Source organism: Canis aureus, chromosome 31 (genome assembly GCF_053574225.1).
Source record: "Canis aureus isolate CA01 chromosome 31, VMU_Caureus_v.1.0, whole genome shotgun sequence".
Lineage (NCBI taxonomy): Eukaryota > Metazoa > Chordata > Mammalia > Carnivora > Canidae > Canis > Canis aureus.
The window spans coordinates 16,171,785-16,182,152 of record NC_135641.1 but is presented as its reverse complement, the minus strand read 5'-3'; the positions used below and the strand labels follow the sequence as shown (position 1 = coordinate 16,182,152).

General features: G+C 59.6%; 1 protein-coding gene and 1 long non-coding RNA gene across 7 annotated transcripts in view; one reads left to right on the top strand and one right to left on the bottom strand.

The window, feature by feature from the left end:
- Positions 1 to 172: 172 nt before the first annotated feature.
- On the top strand, positions 173 to 10,125 carry LOC144302398 (uncharacterized). 3 transcript variants are annotated; one of them, XR_013369256.1, is made up of 3 exons: positions 191 to 645; positions 957 to 1,186; positions 8,781 to 10,125. It is a non-coding gene; the product is annotated as an uncharacterized LOC144302398 (long non-coding RNA). The 3 variants fall into 3 exon arrangements; XR_013369255.1 differs by having other exon boundaries at positions 173 to 1,186; XR_013369257.1 differs by lacking the exon at positions 8,781 to 10,125 and adding an exon at positions 5,664 to 6,075 and having other exon boundaries at positions 173 to 1,186.
- LOC144302397 (palmitoyltransferase ZDHHC11-like) overlaps positions 7,419 to 10,368 on the bottom strand; it is a 43,603-nt gene continuing 40,653 nt past the window's right edge. For all 4 annotated transcript variants that reach the window (XM_077879675.1, XM_077879672.1, XM_077879673.1 and 1 more), the window contains exon 14: positions 7,419 to 8,522. The gene's annotated coding sequence lies outside the window, so the exon portion shown is untranslated. The remainder of the gene's footprint in view (positions 8,523 to 10,368) is intronic.

Sequence of the window (10,368 nt, the reverse complement as noted above, 5' to 3'; positions counted from 1 at the left end):
CCGCCCCGCGCCCCGCCCCCCGCCCGCCGCCCGCCCCGCCCCCCGGGCCCGGGAGCGCGCGGGGCGCACCGAGGCGGGTTGCGGCGCCGCCTCTGCCTTACAAGGCCCGCGCTGCGCCGGGGCGTGGGAACCCCGCGGGGGAGGCGAGCTGGGGCGCAGGGCGGCCGCACCTGACCCGGGGCCCCCGGAGGCCGGCCCGCAGCGCGCGGACGGGGCTCTCCGCGGGGACGGCCGGGCCGGGGCGTGGGGATTGCGGCGGCGGGAGCGTCAGCCGCGCCCGGGGCCCTGGTTGCCCTCGGTCCGGGGTGGGCCTCCCCTGGGTGCCTGTGCGAGCGCCGCCCTCCGGAAGTCCTCGTGCAATTTCCCTTTCTCTTTCCTGGTGGCACCTGCTGCTCCTTCCCTGCCCAGGGTCAGGAGGCAACCCCCCCCCCCCCAGCCAGCGCTGGGACTCCCCCCGAGCCCCCCAGGACGCCCGCCCGCCGGTGGGGAAGCCCAGCCCGGAGGGGGGTGACCTTGAGGTCACTTCATTGCGGAGCCTCCCTTGGACCCAGCAGAGGAGCCGTTACCCTCCTAAGTCCTGGCTGGGACCCCTCCAGGCTCTGCCCTGCCCTCAGAGGAGCCAGAAGTGGTGGCAGGACCCCGCAGGTAGGAGTGGGGCGCTGGGTTTCACCCCAGATTCCAGCCAGGTCACAGAGCCTGCAAAGGCAGCAGAGCAGACTGGGGTGCTGCCCCTGAGAGGGGGGCTGGTGCTGGCTCCCCAGCGGACCGCTGGCTGCCTGCCGGCCTGCCTGGGGCAGCAGGGGGTGGGGACGGGACAGCTTTTCCTGACACTTTGGGAGCCTCGGACAGGCAGCTCTTGGTGTCCTGGCTCAGCCCACTCCGACCCCACAAAGGTCCTGTCCTGGCTCCCGTGCCTCCTCTCAACCCCTCTGGTTTCTGCTCCAAACTGGCGACAGACGGGCATCCGTGCAGAGGTGTGCCTGCTGAGACTTCGGGCTCTGTCCAGGCTGGGGCTGGCTGCACCCCTGCGCCACCTTCTCCTGGGCGTCATGACTAACAGCGCAGGTGAAGTCACGAAAAACTCTGCTCTCCATGTTCTCGTTATCGTGTGAGCCCAAGATGTCTGCTCCGTTGTGCAAACCCGTGCTGTGCTCTGACGCGAGTGCAGTGTGATTTCCCAATGGAGGTGAGCACCAGGCTTCAGGAGCACGGATGTGCAAGAAACATGTTCTTCAGGGGGAGAGGCGGGCCGTGGGTGATGGGCGGGCTCCAGGGGATCCCCAGGACCAGACAGGCAGAGCCACAGCCCATGGAGGCCCTGCCCCCATGTCCCGGGCTGGCCTGGCGCCCCGCTGGACCAGTCAGTGGCTGGAGCTGGGGCTGTGGTCCGTCCCATTCATGGACTATTACTGGCTGTGCACAAAGTGTTTTCGGTTCACAGGTGTGCTGCTCTACAGAATCATGATGGAATCGCACCCTGGTCCGGGGGTCACCGGCCCCCCTCCGGCTAGTGTGCCCTTTGTGGGGGAGGCAGCTGTACCTCCAGGTTCTGGCCCGCCAGTGACCTGGACAACCTCCATTTGCCCTCTCATTACTGCAACCCGACACAGCTGGCAGGACGCGTCCACACATCTGCCTGGCAGCTGCATGGGCGTGGCCCGAGCGGTCTGCACATGTGAGACACTGGGCTTGTCTCCTGGGATCACCGGACAAAGGGCCACATGCTGACAGCCTGAAACCCGTCTGTTCTGGGGCCAGGAGTCCCAAGTCAGGGCGTGGGCAGAGCCGCACACTCAGGGCGGGGCTCCCGGCATCCCACGCCCGCCTCCGTCTTCACAGGGTCGCCTCTCCTGTGTCTAGTAAAGACTCATTGGATCAGGGCCCACCTGGATAATCCAGGATGCCTCATGTCGAGGCCCCTAATCATATCTGGAGAGGCCCTTTCTCCAGATGAAATCACACCCTGAGGTCCAGGGGGACATGATTGGCAGGGGCGCCGTCACCCAGTGCAGACCTTCCTTGGCTCTCCCAGGTATGGCCCAGCAGTTACAGTGGCTCAGCAGGAGCCTGGCTGCCCCGTCCTGGCTTCCTGGGCAGGTTTCGTGTCAGGTGCTTGGAGGATGAAGGACAGGAGAGCTGGGCCGGTGTCCCTACCAGGCTGTCAGGCTCTAGGTCCCAAGGAAGGCCCCCAAGGAGGTGGAGGGCAGCCGTGGGCAGGAAGAGGGTCCTCAGGTTCAGAGACCTGAGCACACCTTCTTGGTTAGAATGCACGTGACCACTTATCCAAGTCCTTCCCGGCGGGTTCCCCGACGTGGGATGTTACTTTGCCAGGTGCCTGCAGCCTGCGCTCAGGTAGCGGCAGGAGCTCATGCACGCAAAGCCGTGGCTCCGCGCCCCCTTGGCCCACCATCTGGCGGCACCGAGAGTTTGGGGACCTCACACTTGTGCAGGCTTCCCCGTCCCACCCACGGGCTGTGCACTCGTTGAAGGAAGCTTGGCTGGGCTTCCTGTTGATGCCACTTAACGATGGGGAAAGTGCTGAGATGCAAAAGGAGCTTAAATGATCCCCTGTGGCTGAGGCAGCCACCAGCCCTGGGAGTGCCATCCCTTCTCGGGGCTGCCCGGTCCTGGCTGCTGGCCGGTGCCGGGGGTCCTCCGCGGGCATGAGCGGTGCCCTGGACAGATGGCCGGGTGAGCCATCTGGCTCGGGCGGCGCTGCGCTGTGCTGCACACCCTGCAGACGCGCATCCCAGTTAGGGCGGCTACACACACGAGACCCAGACAAAACGAAAATGTGGGTCCCGTGTGCAAAAATTGGTAAGACTCTCAAGAGGCCAAAAGAAGAGCGTTGGGTAGGGCTCGGGGTCGTCCTGGAGGCCAGCACAGTCCTGACTGTGGAGCTGCTGCCGGGCAACTCTCGGGACTCGGAGAGGTTGAGCCGTTGGCCCGAGGATGCACAGTCACATGGGCAGGGCTGGTGCCCACAGCCAGTGTGTGACGCTTACCTCAGAAACGTGCTTTTGTGCCTTACGACTGTTTCCTTGCAGCCACAGAACAGGACACATGGTTTTATTTAAGGGTTAAGCTAATTCCCTGATTTTTATTCAAGATTTTCAGAACCTGAAGTCTGTTACTGATTTTGTTGGTGCAGCCATGCCTCATGCCCTCGGGCTGCGGATCCTGCATCCGCTCTGCCCCTATACTCCCCTCCCCATCCCCTGCACAAACCTGCGGTGCTGACCCTGGCGCTGGGGTCTCCCTGGGGACACATGGTGGCCATGACTATGGCACTGGTGGCCACTGTGCCCTCTGTGTGTGTCCCTGTCCTGTGGGGTACCCTGCACGTGCTCACGGTTCCCTGAACGTGCGTTCCCTTCGCCATCTTCGTGAAGCACCGTGTGCTCTGGGCTCCAGGGAAGAAAGGCCTCTGTGGGACTGTCCTGCACACCAAAGTCACGACAGGTCATGGTGAGCAAAGCGGCTACCCCAACAGGCTCTCAAGTGATAAAAGCTGAGGTGCTCACGGGGGCTCCATTGCTGAAGCGTCTGCCTGCAGCTCAGGTCGTGATCCTGGGTCCTGGGATCAAGACCCGTGGGCTCCCCGGGAGTCTGCATCTCCCTCTGCTTGCTGCTCCCTGCTCCCCATTCCTGCTCTCTCTCCATCTCTGGCAAATAAGTAAGTAAAATCTTAAAAAAATAAAAGAGACAAAGACCGGCCGGTCACCACCACGGAGGTCAGAGCTCCTGCCACTTGTGTGTGAAAACCTGGCAGCAGGGGTCACTTACACGGATTCTGGGATGGAGAAGGGCCACAGGCTCCCAGGATGCTCCCGTCAGGGGCAGCTCCACGTGGTGACGGCATCTGTCCTTGGCTCAGTCCCCACATTTCCCCAGTTAATCGAGGCTGGGGCTCTTCTGTGGTCCTCCAAGCACTGAGACCCCTCACAGGGTGGGGACAGCAGCACCGTGCTCCTCTGCCTCCCGGTGACGTGGCAGCTGGGCCTTGGAAGGTCCAGCTTTGCTCCCACGATGGCACCTCCTGATCTTACAGATGAGCACAGCCTGGTGCAGCAAACTGTCACAGGGCAGACGGTCGTGTCGAGCCGAGGTGATGGGAAGTAGACACGCTCTCACACTTGGGGCAAGGTTTGCAAGACACTGGGCGTCAGGCAGCAGGGCGCGGGGTCCCCATGAATTGCTGGGTAGCGTCCACGTGCCCTGTGGGGAGGGTACCCAGGCAGGGCCTGGCAGTCACTCCGGGTGAGTGAACGAAGTTGGGAGGCTGCGAGCTCAGGGGATGGACCTCATGACAACAGAGCTGAGCCCGGTCAGGGCAAGTGAGCGGAGGCTCGGACCGGAGCCACATCCCTGCCGTGGGGAGCTGCAGCACCTGATCACACGGTCACCCCGCGGGCTCAGCACCCACAGGGTGCAGAGGGAGACAACAGGGAAGGAGGTGAGCTCGGGGGAACGGTCAGCCCAAGCCAAGGCACAAACATCGAACTAAAATAATTGCATCTCTGAATAAATGTCAAGAATATTTATAGGAATACAGAACTATTCAGCACCGTGAGAGGGAAACGTAATGACTCCCGGGATCCACTTAGAAGTCTCAGGAGTGCAAAGAAGCAGGAAAATAAGCCCCAAGTGACAGCCAATTAGTCACCTGGGCCGGACCCAGGGCAGACCGAGGGCGTTAGTGCAGCATTGTAACCACATCCCACGGGGCCTGAAAGTCCAGTCGAGACGTGGGAGTCGCGGCAGCAGCGCGGTTGAGTAGGTGGGGTGTGAGCAGGTGTGTGAGATGGAAAGTATCTCAGATGGTGCAGCAGCAGGTCAGACGTTCCACGTGGGGCACCAGAGACTCCCCAAAGTGAATCAGGAGACAGAGAATGAATAAGCCCAATCCTCAGTGTCCGTGGGGCAGCCTCATGCTTGTGCACTTGGAGCCCCCCAAAAGAGGAGGAAATATCGGGCGCAGGGGTACAGACAAGCATCAGGAAAATAATGGCCAAAGTGCTTCCACATGGGATGTAAACCCAAACTGACAGATTCAAGAAGGCGTATGAGCTGCAAGCACAAGGACCCCGCTGGCGAGGAGCAGGAGGTCCAGAAGCCTGGGGGACTGGGTCCAGCGTGCGGGGATGGGGACGGGCCAGGAGCAGGGCACATCCATGGGGCCCGGGCGGTGACACCTGCTCAGGGGCACAGGGCAGTGCAGGCTCTGTCTCTGGAGCGGTGTGTGTGCCGGGGGAGACCACGCGCCCTCTCTGTGAGCCAGGCCCACGGGCGTCCCGTGAATCAGGCAGGTCACTGTCAGGATCTATGTGTTCACTGTGTGTTCAGCCCGGCGGCCCCCAGGAAGCAGGCGCACATGAGGGTGCATTTCCCGCTTATTCCCGGGGCCTCTGTACAAACACTTCACAGGCACCCCTCCTTTCTGTCTTTTCCAGAGTCACATTATGGCAGGTTTGGTGCTGGTAAGCCCAATTTCTATCATCTAAAAATGCAGGTTTTGTCCTTTTGCGTACATACGGCGTTGCTGGGTGCGTGATGCTGGGCTGACAGCTCTTCACCTCCCTCCCTTCTGGCCTAACTGCTGGGGAGGCGGCCCTCCGCCTGCCACTCCTCTGTCGGTGATCTCTCCTTCCGGTTGTTCGCAGGGTCACACTATCCACCATCCGGGAAGTGCTGCCAGTTGTGCACGATGCCCTGGTACCTCTGCGTTCACATCTTTGGGGAGTTCTGGGCGATCCCAATATTGGAGCGTCCCTTCTCACATCCCGTGTCCCCCTGGAGTCCAGGTGGACATGTGTGAGGCCTGGCCCCACCCTCCGCTGCAGCCAGGGCTTCCTGCACATCACCCTCGTGGCCGCATTGTTCTGATAATTTCCTCAAATTATGTTCCAGTCCAATGTTCTCTCTTCAGCTAGCTCTAATCTGGTGTTTAAGTTTGTAACAAGCATATTCATTTCTAAAAATTATATTTAGGCCTTTTGTGTAACTTCCTGATCATTTAGAAAATCCTCTTCTTATTGTCTTTCGGTCTCACATTTAAATATTTTGTGCATCCCACTTACTATTGTGTATTTCTGATTTCTCACGTTCCTGGGCATCTGAATCCTCTCTTTACTCTTTGTTGACTCTCACCCATGATGGTCTGTGGTCTTTGGTCATGAGCTTGTCTTCACTGATCTTAGACTCTGAGACACCAAGCTTCTCAACTTGGGCCCGTTCAGCTCAGCCGATTGCTGCCGGGTTCACCTTGGACCCTTGCCGCCTGTGCCCTTTGCTTCTGGCTCAAGGCCTGGTTTCAAAGAAGCCCCAACCCTTCACCACTTATGTCTCAGTTCATCTTTCTCTCAAAAGTTTCCTGGGGGTTTTCGCACTCTGTATAAATACAGGATGCAACAAAATTACATATTTATGACAGCGCCAACTGTTTTGTGGTGAAACTTTCACCATAAAGCCAGAAGCCCTTCCTTTGTGTCACATACCTGGGCTTTGCTCCACGGTTGACTCTCATGTGGCCCCCGGCCGTGTCCGCAGCACCGAGCTCCACGTGCAGCTCGCACAGCCTGTCGTCCTTGTCAAGACCTGGTTAGTTTCTGACCTGTTCTCTGTTGGAGAATCTTCTGGTGTGTGAGTTTGGGTGGGAGGCCGAGACTACGTCCCCTCTAGGAGCCAGAGGATCGTCTCTCAAGGTTGATGTCAGGTCAGGCAGGTGCTGGGTTCTGTGGTCCTGTGAGCCTGTGTGGACTTGGAGGCTCTCAGGACACAAGGTCGGGGCAGCTGCCATGTGGGGGCCATGACCAAGTTTCAAGCACTTGGGGGGAACAGGTCCTGGGAGGCTTGGGAGCAATGCAGGGAGATACAGAAATGGGGAAGGGGAGCCTGGCAGGAAGGGCTGGCCCACCTGGGGAAGGGCCTGCAGGTAACAGGTTCCATCAGGAGGAAGGGTGGAAATGATTACTGCAGGGAGGTCCATGGGTGAGGGCGAGCATGGTGGGGAGGTGGGCAGGTCCCAGGGAGTACAGGGTGCCTGTTGGAGGAACAGGCATGGAAGGTGAGGAGCCTGGGCCAGGGCCACCTCCTCCAGGAAGCCCGGCGAGCAAGCCTGCCCACGCGGCAGCAGGGGGCTGTGGGTTCAGGCTGGAGCCACAGCAAACTGCTCAGAGAAATAGGTGGCCACCTCTGGGGTCCAGAGAGTTGCTGCCCACATGGGCCGCACTCGGGTTAGCCTCCCAACCTGCCTGCCTGGGAGCTGGGGCAGGGGGATGGGGTGGGCTGGGGGCCACTTCTGCAGGCCCAGACCCGGCCGGTGCATGCTGGACTTCGGGGCCCAGCGTCGGGTGGCTCAGGCTGGGGGGCAGGCAGGGCACATTAAGACTGCAAAAAGGCCACCTGGCACTCAAATGTAAAATTAACCAAGATTGTTTTAAAGTTTATTGCCAATAAAATTAATTTCTATTATGTCCTGTAATATAACTTCCTGAGAAATTCTGAAGAATTTCCTTAAAAGCTGCTTAAGTTCAAACCTGTTATCAATGCTGCTCATCGACACAAGTGAGAGCAGCACAGTGGTGGGTCCTGAGTCCTGGACAGCACGTGGGCGTGTCTGGAGGCTCCAAGAACTTAGGGAGCCAAGCTGAGAGCAGGAGGGGCGGGCGGGACGGGATGGGGGAGTGGGGCTGGGGGAGGGGACTTCTATGCTGAGCAAACACAGAGCTCTTGGAAGTCTTCCGAGGCCTGGGTCGGGAGGTGCTGGGGTCCTTGCCTCCCAGACTCCCCACCACACTGCCCAGCACTCCCCTCAGGAGGAAGCCAGGCTGCAGCCCCCCTGGTGTCTGGTGGGGGGGAGGGGACACAAGGGGACCTTCCTTGTGGAATGGTCCTGGGGACTCTCCAGGATGCACTGCCCTCTGCACAGAGCGGCCCTGCCAAGCCCTCAGGCGTTGTGATCCCAGGTCGGCGATGGTGGCCGAACGCAGGCTGTGGACTCAGGGGCTTCCTGGCAGGGGGGCCGCAAGGGGAGCCCACTCTTGCCCTGAGTGGGTGGCAGGCCCTCAGCACCCTGGCTGGACAGAGAGGCCCCGGCCTGAGCCACCTCCGGCATCTGTTCTTCAGGTTGGCCGTGCCACAGGTGCTGCGGCCCCGGGACGGCCTGCCCCTGCCCTGGCTCCTCAGTGGTGGAGAGGGCGGTGGGCACGGGGCCCTGGACCTGCTGGCTCCCCGGGGGTGCGTCTTCCCAGGACAGCACATTCTGGCTGTGGTTGGGCAGCAGGTGCAGGAGCATGAGGTTCTTCAGATTCGACTCCCAGGCAGGGATTTTGCAGGAGGAAGGTTCTGGGGAACGGGCATGGCTCCTCAGCGGTGGAGAGGGCGGTGCGGGGGTGCGTCTTCCCAGGACAGAATGTTCTGGCTGTGGTTGGGCAGCAGGTACAGGGGCATGAGGTTCTTCAGGTTCGACTCCCAGGCCGGGATTTTGCAGGAGGAAGGTTCTGGGGATGGGCAGGGGGCTCCTGCAGAGCAAAGGAAAGTCACCGTGATCACGGGAAAGGGGTAAGGGGGGGGAGGTGAGCGCCATGTGTCCTCCCTGTGCGCAGGGGGAGGGGAAGCGGCTGGCCTCACACTGCAGTCAGGGAGAACAGTCCTCCCCTGCCAGGCTCCCCTGCCCCACCACCCCTGCCCACCCCTGCCTGCCCCACCGCCCAGGGGGCACTTTCTGTGAGACACATCCCACCCGCGGGAGGGGGTAATGCAGTGCTGTATGTTCACAGGGATGACCTGAGTCACAGCACACGCGAGGACCCCCAGGACCTACCACAGGTACCCACAGACACTGTGCTGGGAGACTCGCCCTGCAGTGGCCTCGTGAGGGCGTCCCCATGTGGGCCTCCTGTCGAGGCGTCGCGGCAGCCCCCACGACCAGTGCTGGGCTCCTGGAGCAGAGGGTGGGTGTCTTTCCAGACATTCTCCCTAGCACGGGGCTGACGGCCTCGGGCAGCTGTGGGAGCCCACGGCCGCCGTCCTTGGTGATGTGACACCAACACCTGCTCCTGCGACGGGGACATCACGCCACCACACGTGGCTTTGAGCCTGATGACCTGGATGGTGAAGTTCTCTTCCTGTTTGTTGGCCTCCGGGTCCTCTCTTCTGTGAGGTGCTTGTCATCGTTAGTCATACTCCTTTACGTATTGTGGATACTAGTCCTTTGTCACTTACAAATGTGTTTCCAGTTTTTGGTGGGACTTCTCACTCTTTGATGAGACCCTTCAATGTATCCAGAAGTCCTTCATTTCCGTGTGGTCTACTGTATGCCTGCGTCCCTATGTGGTTAGCGCCTTTAAGAAAACCTTACTGCACACATCCTCAGATACGACGAGGACAGAAAGATACACTCGACACTATCTTCAAGTTTCTACAGTTGTCCCTTCATGTCATTAGTCCATGTGAGATTAGTTTGTGTAGAGTGTGAGGTAGGGTCTAATTTCATTAGAGTTTTTCCCACGTGGCACCAAACTTTCCAGCAGCATTTATTAAAACCTGCCCAGCCCTGCTCATCAGTCATCAGTCAGCCTTGCCTGAAACTCAGTGTCCGTGTGCTCACAGGCGGAGAGGCCCCGGCATCTGCAAGCCACCATGCCGGGCTCTACGGGTAACTGCACAGAGGTCTCAAAACGGCGCGCTCGCCGTCCTGAATTGTCCTTCCTCTCCAGGATCTGCACAATCCCACACACACATCAGAAGCAGCTTCTGGGGCTGGTGTCCTGCAGCAGCCACGCTGTGGGGCCTGGCGTCTCCAGGCGTCAGCTCCATAGGCCATGTCTGTCTGCATTCCTTAGGGCTCCTCACAATGTTCTCGTTAAGTTTCATCGTTTTCTCTGCAAGTCTTCCATATCTTTTGTTCAATTTATTCCCAGGGACCTCATTTTAAAAACACTATTGAAGAGTCACCTGGGTGGCTCAGAGGTTGAGCATCTGCCTTCGGCTCATGGTGTGACCCGGGGGTCCTGGGATTGAGTCCCCACATTGGGGTCCCCACAGGGAGCCTGCTTCACCCTCTGCCTCTCTGCCTCTCTCTGTCTCTCATGAATAAATAAATAAAATCTTTTTAAAAACCTGCTATTGAACATGGTCTCTTTTCATTTGCTAACATTCCTTACTGATGTAGAAATGCCTACTCCACCTGCATCCTAAGAGGTTTGTCAGCCAGAAAGGGCGCCCCGGGCTAGCAGCCCCACCGTAGTAAAGGCTTCCACTGGGATGAGGGGAGTTAATTGATAGACCCCAGAAGGGACTCTGACTTGTATTGCTGGGTATCTAAAAATATGCATTTTGTCTCTGGTATTTGCCGGTGGACTCAGG